The 17,727-nt window shown below is 41.7% G+C and overlaps 1 protein-coding gene across 3 annotated transcripts in view; it reads right to left on the reverse strand.

Annotated features, from left to right (window-relative positions):
* The window catches only part of LINGO2 (leucine rich repeat and Ig domain containing 2), a 900,663-nt gene that overhangs the window by 449,586 nt on the left and 433,350 nt on the right, over positions 1-17,727 (reverse strand). Inside the window, exon 8 of one of the 3 annotated variants that reach the window (XR_005659686.1) lies at positions 15,603-15,673. The exons of the other annotated variants lie outside the window; for them this stretch is intronic. The gene's annotated coding sequence lies outside the window, so the exon portion shown is untranslated. Of the gene's footprint in view, positions 1-15,602; positions 15,674-17,727 lie in introns of those variants that run through there. 3 annotated transcript variants of the gene reach the window in all.

The raw sequence follows: 17,727 nt of genomic DNA on the forward strand, positions 1-17,727 counted from the left end.
GGAAATAAACACCTACTCCGGGTTCATTAAAAATCACTTCTATGCAGTTATTAGAATAATACAAATTTAGGAAGTCATGGAAATGACCTAACAATCAATATGTAAGCACATAAACATGTTCAAGCATCACATTAACTGTACATAAAGGAATTAAGAGTCACATAAAACACCCTATTAACAAAGACTGTTTCTGAGACTATTTCTAATATCAACAGATTGGAAAATTTATGGATTAAAATACATCCCATTAGTGATACTGCTGCCTAAAAAATTGTCTTTTATATACTACACATATTTTAAGATAAGATTAATATTGAAGTGCTTCTAAAATCACATTTCTTGGAAGCCTTCTGTGCTTTTTCTCATCTTCCAACCCTACTTCACCCCTTCCTCCCTACCCTTCCACTCCAGCCCTTGTGTGTCACCTGAGCCCTTTCTCCCCACAACACATTCAAATCTATCTTAAAGCTCTGTTACATCCCCCTTCCTGTAAATTATTTAAGTATATCTCTCCCAACTAGATTTGAAGATTCTAAGAGGGAGGAATTATGACTACAAACTCTATTGTGCTCTACCAAGCACTTAATATAGTGCTCTGCACACAGTAAGCACTCAAGAAATATAATTGGTTTTTATGATACTTGTTAAGTGCTGACTATGTGCCAAGTACTATGCTAAGTGCTGGGGTAGATACAAGGTCATCTGGTTGGACACAGTCTCTATCCCACATGGGGCTCACAGTCTATGTAGGAGGGAGAACAGAAAGTGATTCCTATTTGACAGATGAGGAAATTGAAACACAGAGAAGTTAAGTGCCTTGCTCAAGGTCATAAAGTTGACAAGTGAAGTGGGGATCAGAATCCAGGCCCTCTGACTCTTAGACCCATGCCTTTTCCTCTAGGCTATGTTGATTGACTGATACCATTATTTTATGGTAAGCATCAATTGAAATAGAAGATTATGATCCTAGGAAAGAAAGCCACCAGTATTCTCTGAATTTTCTAATATAAAGTAGGAACTACAATTTAAAAAAAATTGAGAGCAATTTAGAAACAAAAACATAACCTTTTTTTTTTGTTTGTAAGATTTTATTGTCCCTGCTGTAGCACCCCTGCTCCATTATGGGAAAGCTTCCCTTGATCTTTGACCTGTTTCTGATCCAATCACTTTTCCCTCACTATTACTGAAACCTGGTTCTCTCCAGATGATGCAATCTCCATCTGATGACATGTAATGACAGGCATTTTATTTCATTCATTCAATTGTGTTTATTGGGCACTTACTGGGTGCAGAGCACTGTACTAAGGGCTTGGAAAGTACAATTCAGCAATAGAGAGACAAGTTCAATTGTCTGCACATGATAGACTCTCAAAAAATACTGTTGAAAAAAGGGAAAAACATATTGGATGTCACTGTACTAATTCAGTGTTTTTTTGGCTTGATAAAGAGCAATCAGAAAAACAAAACTGAACTGCACCTAAACCTTTCAAAGGAAGCAAAAGGGACAAATGCAGCATTGAAAGAGGGAGGAAAATAACCATGGTCATAATGAAGACACTAGGACCACCGTAAGAATGAGAGAAGAGCATTCAGAAAAAGAGGAAGTGGAGGTATACCATCATTTGGGACAGAATTTATTGGGAGCCTGTTTTGTGCTTAGTATTCTTTGTATGGGTTGTAGAGTATAATTGTGCCCATATTTCCTCTCCTGGAAGCTTCTTCTTAGCTTGACTTTTACATTTGGCAGTTGTAGGAAGTAAGTAGGTGGACCTGCATGGGTCCTTTATGCCTTCAAAATTCTTGTTATGAGAAATAAAGTAAGAGGTCTAAAGAAAGGAGCATCATGGTTTGGGGGAAGGGGAAGTCATATGTATAAATAGGATGTAATGCCACAGAGTGATCCAATTTGAGCTCTGCACAAGACTTAATAATTCATACAGGAGGCTTCTCAATTGGGAAAAGTAAAGTAAGCAAATGTTAAGTGAATACAGTTTATATCGGTGCTTTTCAAATGTGGCTAGGCTCCTTTGCCCCAAGATCTAACTGACATTTTAAACTTTTTTTTAAAAAAAACAAGCTGAGTTTAGGTGATTTATGAGAATGCTATGAGATCATTTGAAAAATGACTGCATTTGTAGAAAGTTCATAGGAAAAACTCAAGGTACAGATTGCTCCCATAAATAGCCCTCTGGGTGATAAACAAGGTGGTGTAGAGAATTTTGTTTAGTGGGTTAGGTTGTACAGCAGTCCTTTACCTTTTTCTATACCTTATTGTTCTTTCCTTTTCAATCAATATTTTAAGATGTGTATACTGTACTTGGAAACTGCTAATTCTAAGTGTGGTAATCTGTTATGTCAAAGAGAAGCAGCTACTGATTTGGCCTAGAGGGGAGAAGACAGAAAGTTCAAGCTAAAAGTGGAAATTGGGGGACAGAAGAAAGATATAGCCATGAGCTATGTAGCCATCTGGAAATTGTGGTCCTCCAACAAGTACTGGAGGTGGAGGTACAAGGTCATCAGGCCAGACAGAGTCCCTATTCCACATGGGGCTTACAGTCCACATAGGAGGAAGAACAGACATTGATTACCATTTTGGAGATGAGGAAATTGAGGCACAGAGAAGTTAAGTGACTTGTCCAAGGTCATGCAGTTAGTGGAAGGTGGAGGTGGGAGAGTGGGTTGGGGGGAAGCCAGGTTGGCATAGTGGAAAGAGCCTGGAATTAGGACTTAGGAGACCTGGCTTCTACTCCCAGTTCTGCCATTTGCCTGCTGGTGACTTTAGGCACTTCACTTAACAGCTAATAATAATAATAACAATTATAATAGTAGCAGTATACTAAACACTGGGGTAGATACAGTGCTCTGCACACAGTAAGCACCCAAATAAGACTGAATGAATACAAGATAATCAGATAGAACACACAGACTAAGGGCTCACAGACTAAATAGGAGGCACTTCTCTGGGTCTCAGTTTTCTCATCTACAAAATGAGGGGGAAAAAAAACACCCTTTTCTCCACTGTAAGCCCCATGTAGGTCAGGGACTATATTAATAATTGTGGAATTCATTAAGCACTATAACAACCTCTGGGGTACATACAATATAAGCAGATCAGACACAGTCCCTCCCTACCCTTCATGCCATCCCCTTCCCTAACCCCCAACCCGCAATGACAGCTAAGTGTTGTCTGAAGAACTCCGGTTCCATCATTGAAAAGCTTCCCTTCATCCTTGATCTGTTCCTGACCCCATCACTCCTCCTCCTCTCTATTACTGAAAGAGGGTTCTCCCAGATGACACTGTCTACCCTGCTGCTCTTTAATAAGGAAACCTCATCTTCTCCCTCAACCCAAGACTCACTGGAAGATTTGGCTTCCTTCGTCACCCCTTTTACAACATCCTTCATTCCTCTTTCCCTTCCTTTGCAGCCTCTTTCACCCACTCCAGTTACTAGCTGTGGTCATCTATTGCCCTCCAGGACCCTCCTCAACTTCCTGAACCATTTTGATGCCTTTTTCACATTCCTTCTTTCTCCATCCCTACACTGTTCCTTGGGGACTTGAATATCCATGAAGATTTTCCTTAAGACCCTTCTACTGTCTGCTTCCTATCACTCAACTCCAATGACCTCCTACTCCACCTGATCTCATCTACTCCCCAACTTGGCTGCATGCTTGGTTTCATCAACTCAAGACACTGTACAACCTCTACCCTCACCAACTCTGAAATCCCTCTGACTTCAACATCCTCACCTGCATTCTCTCCACACACCCACTCCATTTTCCAACTTAGATCTCAAGTTTCTTGACTCCTTCCAATTCTCTAAAGTCATTATGCTCCATTTGCTCTCCATACACAAGTTACCCTCTCGCCACACAAATTGACTCACCACCACCCTCTCCACTGAATTCAACCACCTTGCTCCCTTGTCCCTCCGCTGATCTCATACCACAATTCTGGATCACCTCCACAGCACACTTTCTCAGATTCTATGCTCAAGCTGCTGAATGTTTGTCCCAAGGTGACCCTGGGGCAGCCACCATCTCAAGGTCAAATGCTATCTCATGACCCCCACGCAAGCAGGTGGAAATCAGAAATGCAGGTGGGATACCACCCCCATAACCAAAACAGCTAGATTGTAAACCTCAGCTGGGAATACAGAAGGTGTCCCAAGCCCCGTGCTAATCAAATGAGGTATGGAGGAGGGGGGAGGGCAAAGATTGGATAAACTGAGGCCAGAAGCTGGAATGTCCAAGGAGTACGGGTGATAAATACCTGCAGCCTATGACCTGTGCAGCAGATCGAGACTTGTAGCAGCCGGCTATGGGTCGTCTCTCCCCAGAGCATGAGATGACAGCTCTCCCTGCATCAAGGGAGGAGCCGTGGGATGGGTGGGTGAGTGCCCCGTTCTGCTGAACACTCGTGGGGCTGGAAGCCAGGCACTTTGCCACGGGTGTGTAATGCATAAGTGGATTCTTCCCAAGTGGGAAGTACTCGTGGGAGGGAGCTAGTGGCTCCACCACGGGTGAGAAACGCATAAGTGGATTCCTCTTGAATGGGAAGTGCACGTGGGGGAGAGGTAGCCGTCTCACCATATACAAACAAACCATAAGTGAATTCCGCCTGGGTGGGACCTGAGTGTTTTGCCACCTGTGAGTAACATAAGTATAGTCCTCTGGATAGGGAAGCTCTAATATCATTAAATAATCATATTCCTCCCAAAATGGAAGTTCAATTTGCCACATCTAAAATAATCAAATAATTCAATTTGCCTCACTGAATAAATTTTGTATAAAACTCACACTTTCTGTCCCTGGTCTCTCTCTCTCTTTCACCGCACCACTTCCCAAATGAACCCATTCTCCGTGCGACGGGTGACTGTGTTGCTGGCAAAAATCCAAACAGCAGACTAACCTTGTCGGTCTGAAGTTGATCCTCCACCTGGCAATTCTATGTCTCCATCCTTATTGATTCCCACACCCCCCTGCCCATGCCAGCTGTTTCCAATGTTCAACTCTCTTCTTACACCTGCTATCCCATCACACCATCTATTTTCCTTAATGATCTGGCCACACACTCTAATGGTATAATTGAAATCATCAGGTGTGCTCTCCCTAAAATCTCCCCTGCTCCTCTCCAGTCCTTCATGCTTCTGTTCTCCCATCTTTCCCAGCAATATCTCTAGAGATCTTCTGCCTCTTCTTAAAAGTGACCCCATCCCTTCATACCTCAACAAAAAACAATTGCCCCTCACTTCTTCCCTCCCTGACCACTATCTCCAACCATTCACTTTCCAATAACTTCTTCCCCACTGCTTTCAAACATGCTCAAGTATCCCCTATCTTAAAAAAAAAGCCTCCCTTGACCCCACAGCTCTCTCCAATAATCACCCCATCTCGCTCCTACCACTCCTCAAGTGAGTTGTCTAATCCTGTTGCCTCCACTTCCTCTCCTACAACTCTTTCCTTACCCAACTCCAATCTGGCTTCTGCCCTCTTAATTACATGGAAACTGTCATCCCTAAGATCACCAAATGACCTTCTTCTTGATAAATTCAAAACCCTCTGCTTTATCCTAATTCTCCTTTATCTATCAGCTACCTTTTGACACTGTAGATGACCCCTTCTCCTTGAAATATTATCCAGCCTTAGTTTTACTGACATTGTCCCCTCCTGATTCTTCTCCTATCTCTCTGGCCACTTCTTCTCAATATCTTTCCCTTCCTCTAACAGTTGATGTCCCTCAAGGTTCAGTTCTGGGTCCGCTTCTATTCTCCATATATACCCACTCACTTGTTCCCATGGCTTCAACTACCATCTCTGAATTATTCCCAAATAATAATAATGCTGGTATTTGTTAAGCATTACAATGTGCCAAGCATTGTTCTAAGCGCTCGGGTAGATACAAGGTAGTTAGGTTGTCCCACATGGGGCTCACAGTCTTAATCCCCATTTTACAGATGAGGTAACTGAGGCACAGAGAAGTTAAATGACTTGCCCAAAGTCACACAGCTGACAAGTGGAGGAGCCAGGATTAGAACCCACAACCTCTAACTCCCAAGCCCATGCTGTTTCCACTAAGCCACACTGCTTCTCCTCTACCTCTCCAGCCCTGACTGCTCTCCTTCTCTGCAGCCTTGCATTTTCTCCTCGCTGCAGAACATCTCTACCTGAATGTCACACCTCAAACTAAACATCTCCCAAATAGAATTCCTTCTCTTCCCACACATTCCCTATCTTCCTCTGATTTTTGGATCACTGTAGACAGCACCACCATCCTCCCTATCTCACAAGCCCTTAAACTCTGTGTTATCCTCTATTCATCTCTCTCATCTAATCTGCATATTCAATGCCACCAAATCCTGTTGGCTCTACCTTCACAACATTGCTAAAATCTACCTTTCCTCTCCATCCAAACTGTCTCCCCCTCTATACCATAAACTCATTGTGGGCAGAGAACATGTCTACCAACTCTGTTATATTGTACCCTCCCAAGTGCTTGGATTCCCCCAAGTGCTTAGTACAGTGCTGTGCACACAATAAGTACTCAATAAATACAATTGAATGATTGACTCCTGTATGGGCCAGTTTAGATTGTCACAGAATATCATACCCCTGATATTTACATCCGAGTGTTTATTGAGCGCTTAGTACAGTACTAAGTAAATCTCTACCCAGTAAGTCCTCAATAAATACCATTGATTGAGCTAGAAGGCATGGATGACAGAGTTATACAAATCAAACCAAAGGATTACTCTCTATGCACTAAAGGTTTGGCTTTAAAGTTCCCTTACATACAGTTAAATTGAATCATACAACTATTATTAGAATCAATAAAAAAGGATTCTACTACTCCTGTTTGAATAAGATCTTTCAGCTCAAGACTTTTACACATAAAGTAGAGGCCTACATTCTGCCGTAGCAAATGGATCTTATACCTCTGCCCTCTGGCAATTTTCATTTTGCAATTGCTTAACTGCAAACATGATATGTAACATGAGATACCCAAATATATACTACAAACTTTAATGGGCTATAACCAGGATTCAGATCTTTAATATATTATAATATGCTTACAAGGTAAATTAGATACAGCAAAGCTCCATTTAGAGTTAAGAAGGATATGAGCTCCAGTAGGATGGGAGGGCTGTACTTTAACCTAGAAGCCCAAAGGAACCAGGACTGAGCTTCAGCAAGTTCTGGCGCTAATTAATCCCTGGGATAAACCAAGAAGTTGCTCTTTGTTGGCTGAAATTTTCAAGAATGATTACTACAAATACACTCATTCCTGATAGGTGATATTATGATTGTAAGATGATCTAAAATTAAAGAGCATTTAAAAAGAAGCCACTTGGATTTGAGTTGTTATTAATTAATCATGCAGCTACATTGAGAATTCCAAAAATCACAGGCTGTGTATTAGGGTAACTGAATTTTTCAGCAAATACTCCAACTACATTCAAGGTCTTGGATATATTCCAGGCTGCTTAGTGTGTGATTTTGCACTGAGAAATGTGTGGAGCCCCCATAAGCTTCTTGTCCTAAATAGAGATAAAGTGAAAATATAAATAAAATAAATCAGTCTCAAGATACAGAAATGCAATGCCATTGGTACTTTTGTTCTCTCCGCTTGAGGGAGGGATTTTACAATTTATAGAAGATCTGAATGTGTTAAAGGAAAACACTCCTGGATATTAGAAAGTTTAAGTAAAAGAACACAGGCCTTTGTTCTGGGAGTAAGAGGACCTCGGTTCTAATCCCACTTTTGCCAAATGCTTGCTGTGTGACTTTGGGCAAATCACTTAACTTCTCTAAGGTTTTGGTTTTTTTGGTTTTGGTTTTTTTGGGGGGGTTTTAGTTTTGTTTATTTTTTATGGTATTTGTTAAGTGCTTATTATGTGCCTGGCACTGTGCTAGTGCTGCAGTAGATACAAAATGACCAGTTTGGACACAGACTCTGTCCCACATAGGGGCTCACATTCTTAATCCCCATTTTACAGATGAGATAACTGAACCATGAAGAAGTTAAGTGCCTTGGCCAAGGTCACATAGCAGGCAACTGGCACAGTTGGGATTAGAAGCCAGTCCTCTGACTCCCAGGCCCTTGCTCTTTCCACCACACCACACTGCTTCTCAGTTCTCCTGTTCTCCCTCCTGTTTAGACTGTGAGTTCCATGTGGGATAGGGACTGTGTTTAATCCAATTAACTTGCATCTACCCCAGCACTTAGAACAGTGTTTGATACATAGTAAGCGCTTATGAAAAAAATGTACATAAGTGCTATAGGGCTTAAGGTCATGTAAATATCAAATGTCCAAAGCATACTGATCAAAGTGCACAGATGATGCAGACGGGAGAGGGAGTCAGAAGAGGGCTTAATTGAGGAAGGTCTCTTGGAGGAGATGTGACCTTAAAAATTCAATGTAATTCTCTTGACACTCTTTTAATGCTCTCTCTATACATTTCCCTTGCAATTTACCACCCAAATTAATAAACTTTGTAGAACTCTGCCATCATTGCCTTCTAGATCAATCAGTGGTATTTATTGAGGTACTTACTGGGTACAGACTTACTTAGTACTGTACTAAGCGCTCAATAAATACTCGGGTGAGATTACCAGTCCTGTGGAAGAGGACCTCTGCCCAGCCTCAGGGATATGCTTCCATCCTTTAGAGCACTATCCATCATCACTACTGAAAAACAACTTCCACTTCCCAAACAAAAGGATATCATCCTGGATCTTCCAGGATCAGAACAGCAGTAGGTCATCGCCCATATCATAATGTGGTAAAGGGACCTTAAAGTGTATGGGGAGCAGGAGCTATGTGTGCAGCATATAAATGAATAGACCATAGTGATATGCTTCAAACTCACAATGTATGACCTCACATCAAAAACTGCTCTGCAAACTGCCAAGACAAACTAAACATTAATGAATGAATGAATGAAGCCTGTTGGAACAGGAAAATCAAACCACAAATTCCAGTATAAAATATGAATGGGCATTTTTCTATGATGTTCATCTCCCTTGGTAGTCCAGCTGCCCTAAGTCCTCCGTCACCTCCAGCGCCCTCCCCACACCCGAGTGGGAGATGCTGGAGGGGGAAAGTCTATTTAGAGAGGAGAGGAGCCAATTTGGACCCTAGGGACTTGGTTCCTGGCTTGGTTCCACTTCTTCCCACCATCTTCAGCATAGAGTTAGGTATAAGAGAAACAATGAAGCTTCCAGTCCCCTACATGGGCTCTGAACATGCTGTTCCTCAGCCTGACAGGATGCACTTTCTGGCACTGTGGGTCCATCCGGGTCTGCCCTGGGTGGTAGGAGAAGTCAGGGATCAGAGGGACTGGGTCTTGTCCAGGGGACACCCCTTTGCCTGTATCCTCTTCCCCAGTGCTGTCCCTAGAGTGGTCTATGAAAACTGTATCAAGATTCTCGCCACACCCAACAACCATTAAGAAGCAGTGTGGCCTAGTGAAAAGAACACGGGCTTGGGAGTCAGAGGTCCTGGGTCTTAATCCCAGGGGCTCTGCCACATGTTTGCTGTGTGACCATGGGCAAGTCATTCACTTCTCTGTACCTCTCTGTTCTTGTCTGTCCCTCTCCCCTGATTAGACTGTAAGCCCGTCAAACGGCAGGGACTGTATCTGTTGCCGACTTGTTCATCCCAAGCGCTTAGTACAGTGCTCTGCACATAGTAAGCGCTCAATAAATACTATTGAATGAATGAATGAATACCTCAGTTACTTCATCAGTAAAATGGGGATTGACTGTGAGTCCTATGTGTGACATGGACTGTGTCCAACATGATTGTCTTGTCTTAACCACAGAGGTTAGTACAATGCCTGGCATGTAGTAAGTCCTTAAAAAACAAGACAAAACATGGAGTAGCCAGCTCTTCCATCACTTTCTCAGCACTGGAGCTGCAGCCTGCTGATGCTAATGTAATGTCCCCTATCCAGCACCATAACCCATGGGGATACATTCAAACTTTAAAATGTTGGGAAACCACAGCCCCCGCCCCCCACTCCCCCAGTTCCAGGACTGTAAATCGCAATCCCCCAGGATCCAGGACTTTACCTGGATCCTCATTCACCTTACTCTTTCCTGTGGGTTTGGCTGAGAGTATTGTGACTATTGAACTCCTAGACAAGAGGAGCCTAAAAATTTGCTCTAGCCCCAGTGAATTATTGCTCTTATTGTATTTATCATTGTTCTTGTCTTTTATATTGGGATTGTATTTTTACTGCTTCATCTTTCCTTACATATCTGTCTCCCTCCCTTATTCTTAGACATGGTACCTGGGCTCCAAGGGGCTCACTCATGTATTTGTTCTTCGTGCTTAGTTTAGAGTTTTACACAGAGTCGACACTTATCACTATTCTTTTTACACTTGCAAGGAAGCTGTCCAGACATCAGGCATGGCCAGGAGAAGTCCCTGACATTGCTTTGAATGAAGTGATTTGGAGATCAAAAGTCAACTTGTAGCAAAACAAGGACTGCACCAAGAACAAATTGCCATACATGATCCAGACAAAAAAGAGACTTAGAGTAACTTGTGTTGCAGATGTCTGATGTGTAATGAGCAATGCTTCAAGATGATCCCTGAGGCAGCATGACATGTAGATTGGAAGGGAATGAGGCTGGAGTCAGGGAGTTTAGTGAAGTTTACCCGTGGTATGATAACCTGTTTGAATTAAATACATGAGTTGTTACTCCTGTCTAAACTACTATATGGTTTCTCCTACCACAACTATGAGTTAATCCCCCTAAACTTTAAATTCAGTCTAAAGAGCAAAATGACAACATCTGGTTCAGAAAAAAGAGTATTACCAGATTGCACAATGCTATTGGTATCATATATTCTTAGTTGCTATTTCAGTTAACTCCTACAGAAGTTGAGCCAGCAGCTCTAATTAAAGTACCCATTTCAAAAAATCTGTCCTATGGCCAAAAAGACCTGCAGGATCTCACAGACTCGACACCTGCAAAGCTAGTGCAGTATTACAAAGCAAAGACCTCCTTAGGGCTGCATTCAGTTACTTGAGACCAGTTGGAATCTCCACTTCACTGCTTCACTGTTACATAAGAGGCCCATAGGGATGATCTGGCGGGACAAATATGGAACTTTATCAGGTAAAACCTGACAATGGCACCTTTTTTGGACCCATTTGATAATTTTCTCCTATAATTAACATTCAGCAAGGAAAAAATGCCCTTCCATGTCCATAACAGACTTGTGTTCTTCAACCCCTTTACATGTGTAAATGAAACAAAGGCTCCTAGTAAATACCTTATAGTATTTCTTAAGTAACATCTTTCCTATTTTAGACTGCCATCTGGTAAGACTGAATTTCATAGTCAATTAGTCCTCTGCTCTTACAGCTCTCATAAGGGCAACAGGATCCCTCCCAACTTGTAATTCCCATTTCCATTACTACTGTAGTTCTTGTTGCCCAGAAAGTCACAGAAACAGTAAATCACAACATTCCAGATGTGACACACAAGAGTAGTTGCAACACTTGGTCTTCGTTTGATACAAGTGTTTTGGATTCCCTCTCTGTCACTGGGCCTTCAACAACTCCTCAATCCCTGCTAAATCAAGTCTCACTTTGACCCTTGAGAATATATGCCTAGTAGAGCTTGAAATTTCATGGAATGCAAGGACCTGTTCTTATTTCACAGTTGAAATTATTAATATTTCTTTGCAGCAGGCTCCTTTGATATGCCTTAATATAATCTAGTGCTCAAAATTCTTGGAATTTTCAACACAACAGCCAAATGAAGATGCAGTTTTATCCCTATGATGATTAGGAGCAGATCTTTAAATGTAGAAGTCATAAACTAGATACTGTATTATCATGTTAACTAAATTGCTAATGCTCAAAACAAATAGCAATAAATATTCTAATCAATTTTATATTTATCTAAAAAATTTTCAGCCCAGAAAAGGAATAAACAGTTCTTCTCTCTCACACACTAGTGCTCAAAGATTTGCCTATACTATTTCTGGAAATCTCTTTGGCAACTACAGTTGAGGTTTCAAAGCACAAATGCCTAAGCTTCATTTCAGTGAAAGTAGAAACACATTTCCCTTCCAAATCATCTAATTCACATTCTGATCTCACTGCAATTGAATTTGAGATTATAGTCTATAAAACCTAAATAACAGATATTTGACATTGCTACATATTTTTTTTTGTTCCTCATCATGAACTAAGCTTACATTATCATCAGCAAAATGTGATTGTGACTGTGTAGCTTCATCCTTTTAGCTGTGTTATTTTGGTTTCATGATAAATTGTGTTGGGGTGTGGCCAAATATGAGTTTTAGAATAAGCTTCTCTATAATAACAATAGTCATAATAATAATGGTATCTGTTAAGCGCTTACTATGTGCCAAGCATTGTTCTAAGCACTGGGGCAGATACAAGCTTAGCAGGTTGGACATAGTCCTAGTCCCCCATGAGGCTCCCACTCTTAATCTCCATTTTACAGATGAGATAACTAAGACACAGAGGAGTGAAGTGACTTGCCCAAAGTCACAATGCAGACAAGTAGCAGAGCCAGGATTAGAACCCATGACCTCTGACTCCCAAGCCTGTGCTCTTGCCACTAGGCTACGTTTCTCACATCAGCGTGTGTTCCATGATGCTCGGTCATGTTATATTATGAGGCAGCAGCATGGAATAATGGATGGAGCATGGGCCTGCGAGTCAGACGGTAAAGTGTTCTAATCCTGGCTCTGCCACTTGTCTGCTGTGTGGCCTTGGGCAAGTCATTTTACTTCTCTGTGCCTCAATTATCTCATCTGTAAAATGGGGATTGAGATTATGAGTTCCACATGGAACAGGGTCTGTGTCTAACCCGATTTGCTTGCATCTACCCCAGCACTTAGTATAGTGCCCGGCATTTAGTAAGCACTTAACAAACACCATATTTATTACTATATTATTATTATTATTATGTAGCATCTATTTTAAAAGTTATCATGGGGACTGAAGGACAAGAGGGAACCACTTTAAGCTAAAACTTGAATAAAATGCTACTGATGGAATTTTCACACATTTGAGGCAGACAGTCAATCAATTGTAGTTATTGAGTGTTTACTTGTGCAGAGCACTGTACTAAGTGCTTGGGAGAATACAATATAACAGATGCATTCCCTGCCCACAACAATCTACCTACAGGGGGAGACAACATTAATATGAATAAACTATGGATGTGAACATATGTGCTGTGGGGTTGAGGTGGGGAGGGTAACTAAAGGGAGCAAATCAGGGTGACAGAGAAGGGAGTGGGAGAAAAGGAAATGTGGGTTTACTCAGGGAAGAATTCTTGGAGGAGATGTGCCTTCAATAAGGCTTTGAAGGTGCAGAGAGAAATTGTCATTCAGTGGCCTGGAACACCCTGAGGCAGGATGTGGGCAAGTGGGCAGTGGTAAAATAGATGACATTGAGGAAGAGTGAGTAGATTGGTGTTAGAGGAGTGAAATGTATGGGCTGGATTGTAGGAGGAAAGTAGCAAGGTAAGGTCAGAGGGGGCAAGGTGATTTAATGCTTTGAAGCCAATGGTAAGGAGTTTCTGTTTGATGTAGAGGTGGATGGCCAATCCCTGAAGGTTCTTGAGGAGTGGGGAAATGTGGACTGAATGTTTTTTAGAAAAATGATCCAGGCAGCAGAGTTAAGTATGGCCTGGAGTGGGGAGACTCAGGAGGCAGGGAGGTCAGCAAGGAGGCTGATATAGTAATCAAGGGAGGATAGGAGAAGTGCTTGGATTAACGTAGTAGCAGTTTGTATGGAGAGGAAAGGGTGGATTTTAGCGATGTTGTGAAGATCGAACCAACAGGATTTAGTGATAGATTGAATATGTGGGTTGAATGACAGAGAGGAATTGAGGATAATGCCAAAATTATGGGCTTGTGAGACAGGAAGGATGGTGGTGCTGTCTAAAAGGATGGAAAAGTCATGGGAGGACAGGGTTTAGATGGGAAGACAAAGAGTTCTGGTTTGGACATGTTAAGTTTGAGGTGATGGCAGGACAGCCAAGTGGAGATGTCTTGAAGTCAGGAGCAAATATGACTCCTTCAATATCTCTCCTTCAGAGAGGGAGCTGGAAATGTAGATTTGGGAATCAGCATGGCTTAGGGGATAGATCATGGGCCTGGGAGTCAGAGGACCTGGTTTCTAATCCCAGCTCTGCCACATCCCTGCTGTGTGACCTTGGGCTAGTCACTTCACTTCTTTGGGTCTCAGTTACCTCATCTGCAAAAAAAAAAAAAGGGGATTAAGAGTGTGAGCCCCATGTGGAACAAGGACTGTCTCCAGCGTGATCAACTTGTATCTACCCCAGTACTTAGACCAGTGCTTAGCACAACATAAACACTTACCAAGTGCCATAATTCTTATTATTATGTACACAGGGGTGATAGGTGAATCCACTGGGGTGAATGAGTTCTCCAAGGAAGTAGGTGCAGATGGAGAATAGAAGGGGATCCAAAACTGAACCTTGAGGTACACCCACAGTTTTTTTTAATGGATTTGTCAAGCACTTACTATGTGCCAGGCACTGTTCTAAGCACTGGTGTAGATACACGGTAATCAGGTTGGACACAGTCCATGTCCCACATGGGGCTCACAGTCTTATGAGGTATCTGAGACACAGGGAAGTTAAGTGATTTGAGCAAAGTCACACAGCAGACAAGTTGTGGAGCTGGGATTAGAATCCAGGTCCTTCTGGCTCCCAGGCCTGAGCTCTATCCACTACATCATGCTGCTTCACAGTTGTAGGTGGGAGGCAGAGGAGGATCCTGACAAAGAGACCGAGAATAAGTGGCCAGAGAGAAAAGGGAAACAAGGAGAGGACAGTGTCAGAGAAACCAAGGTTGGATAATATTTCCAAGAAAGGGGGTGGTCGATAGTGTCGAAGGCAGCTAAGGGGTCGAGGAGGATTAGGATGGAGTAGAGGCCACTGGATTTGGCAAGAAGGAGATCACTGGTGATCTTTGAGGGTGGTTTCTGTGGAATGAAGGGGACAGAAATCATATTGGAGGGGGTCAAGGAGAGAACTGGAGGAGAAGAATTGGAGACAGTGGGGACAGACAACTCGCTTAAGGAGTTTGGTGACCAATGGTAGGAGGGAGATGGGGCAATAACTGGAGGTAAACATGGGGTCTAGGGAGGAGTTTTTTAGGTAGGGGAGACATGAGCATGTTTGAAAACAGTGTGGAAGAAGACATTGGAGAGCAAACAGTTGAAGATGGTAATCGGAGATGGAAGAAGGGAGGGGGCAAGTGTTTTGATAAGGTGCGAAGGGATGGGGTTGGATGCACAGTTGGAGGGGGTGGATTTTGAGATAAAGCAGGAGATATCCTCTTGAAACATTGCTGGAAAAAATGGGAGAATCAACGAAGGGGCAGGAGGAAGGAGGGACTGGAGAGGAGTAGGGGAGATTTTAGAGAGATCACACCTGATGGTTTCAGTTTTCTCAATAAAGAAGTATGTTACTCTAGTTCTGAGAGAATTACATTGGCTTCCCATCAAATATTGAAGTGATTTAAACATTTTTATGATGACTTTCACTATAAAGCAGTACAAAATTTGAAACCTGGGTATATATGAGATCTCTCTCTCAGGTGAGCTTCTACTTGAATTGCACTGAAGTTGGTCTATATGCTTCTGCAAAACACAAACAAAAAAAACAAACAAAAAAATAACATCCACCTGCCACAAAACATGGACAAATCCATCCATTCCAGTTTTGATATTGTATGGGCCACTTTGGAATTCTTTGCCACTTGGAGTCTGAAACACAGAATCAATAGACTCATTCAAATCAGAACTTTTACTTTTTTACTGAGGTGAGTTCCCCATTTGAACACCACTTGCACTTTGTATAGCTAATGTAAAAACACCATAGGATGTTTTTGCATTGCCAAATCTAGAGGCTTATCTTTGTAATGTCTTCCTACCTTACTATGAATAGCTCTACTGCAGATGCTAAATAGTTTGCAAAATTTCTAAAAGTGATAAAGGACAATAAGATCAATAATACACTAATTGGTCTCTGGAACTGGGAACATATCCCTCTATATTCAGCACCCTGAATGCTATTGGTAGTCAAGGAAATCATCAAAATAAAAATTTATCTTTCAAAATGATTCAGCAGTAGGCTTGTAAGCAAAATAGTTCACTGTGTTCATGTTCTCTCTCTGTGATGTATGTATGTATTTGCATATATCATATGGGTGTTCAAAGTTGATGGACTGACAGTGAGATCTCATCAGTATTTGTAGGATAAGACCAATAAATGACCGACAATCCCTTTCATATTATGCCATGTAAAAATTGAATTTGTTACCCACACCTGGCACTGTTTTTGTTCCTCCCATCTGGTGTCAATGATGTTCTCAAAGTCTAGACTCCCCCCAAATCACTCCATTTTTCATTGCTGTAAGCCAGTCAATCAATCAATGGTATTTACTAAGGGCTTACTATGTGCAGAATGCTATACAAAGCACTTGGGAGAGAACAATATATCTTTCCCTTCTCCCACTCCCTTCTGCACCTTCGTGACTTGCTCCCTTTATTCATTCTCCCTCCCAGCCCCACAGCACTGATATACTTATCTGTAATTTTATTTATTTATATTAATGTCTGTCTCCCCCTCTAGACTGTAAGTTTGTTGTGGGCAGGGAATGTGTCTGTTATATTGTACTCCCCCAAGCCCTTAGTACAGTGCTCTGCACATAAATAAGTGCTCAATAAATATGATTGAGTGACTGAAAACAGCGTTGGTAGACACATTCCCTTCCCACTTACGGGCTTATAGTCTAGAAGTCAGGTCTGATTTACATTCAGTGGTTGTCTCCCAATCATCCACTACCATGCCACATCATTTGAGGGTTGCTTCAAGGTGCCTATAAATAAATTATTCTCTCTCATTTATATTTACCCCCTTTCAGCTTGCTATAGTGCAGTTGTTTGGGTAGTCTCCTGTAATCCATTCTCTTTCCAAGGCCCAACCAGCAAAGGTAAGCTTTGATACTACTTTTGTCATTGTATTCCAGGACCTAATTGTCTATATTCTGCCTTGCTACTTTATTTTAAGTATTGTACTTAGATTGTGTTGGTGGATCTTTCTCCAGAACTTGAATGTGTCACTTTGGTCAGTCTAGGTCTGCCTGGAAGAAGGCTGGAAACCACGACTGCCCTTCATGGTGACTCCTCCTACAATATATTATTTATGTTCCTGAAAATGTCCATGCTATATAAGAAATGTGTTATGTGAACATTATTTCAATGGAAAATATGGGGTTGGGGAAGACTGTTCTGAAACAGTTGAAGTAGCATCTAACTAATTTCACATAACAAAAAGGTCATGGAAGACAGAAAGGCATTATAAAGATTATTTTGAACTTAAAAATTCAAATGAACTATTGTACTTGTTTTTCTGACATTCTTCTAACACTTAACACTAGCACCATTCGGGAAACTGCTTTTTGTTACTAAGTGCAGGCATTCTACTAAATTACAGTAAACAGTATATTTAAATAGTTACAACTGGTTGCTTTTGCAGCGCTAATGAAGGGCTGATAGAAAGGATTCCCATGGATTCCGTCATTGTTTAAAACAGAATTTCAGAGCCACAATGCATTATAATCAATTCACACTGAAGTCCCATAGTAAGTTAACTATATTACACTAGTCTACCATAGCTTTCATTCAAAATG

Source organism: Ornithorhynchus anatinus, chromosome X5, assembly GCF_004115215.2.
Source record: "Ornithorhynchus anatinus isolate Pmale09 chromosome X5, mOrnAna1.pri.v4, whole genome shotgun sequence".
NCBI classification, from domain to species: domain Eukaryota; kingdom Metazoa; phylum Chordata; class Mammalia; order Monotremata; family Ornithorhynchidae; genus Ornithorhynchus; species Ornithorhynchus anatinus.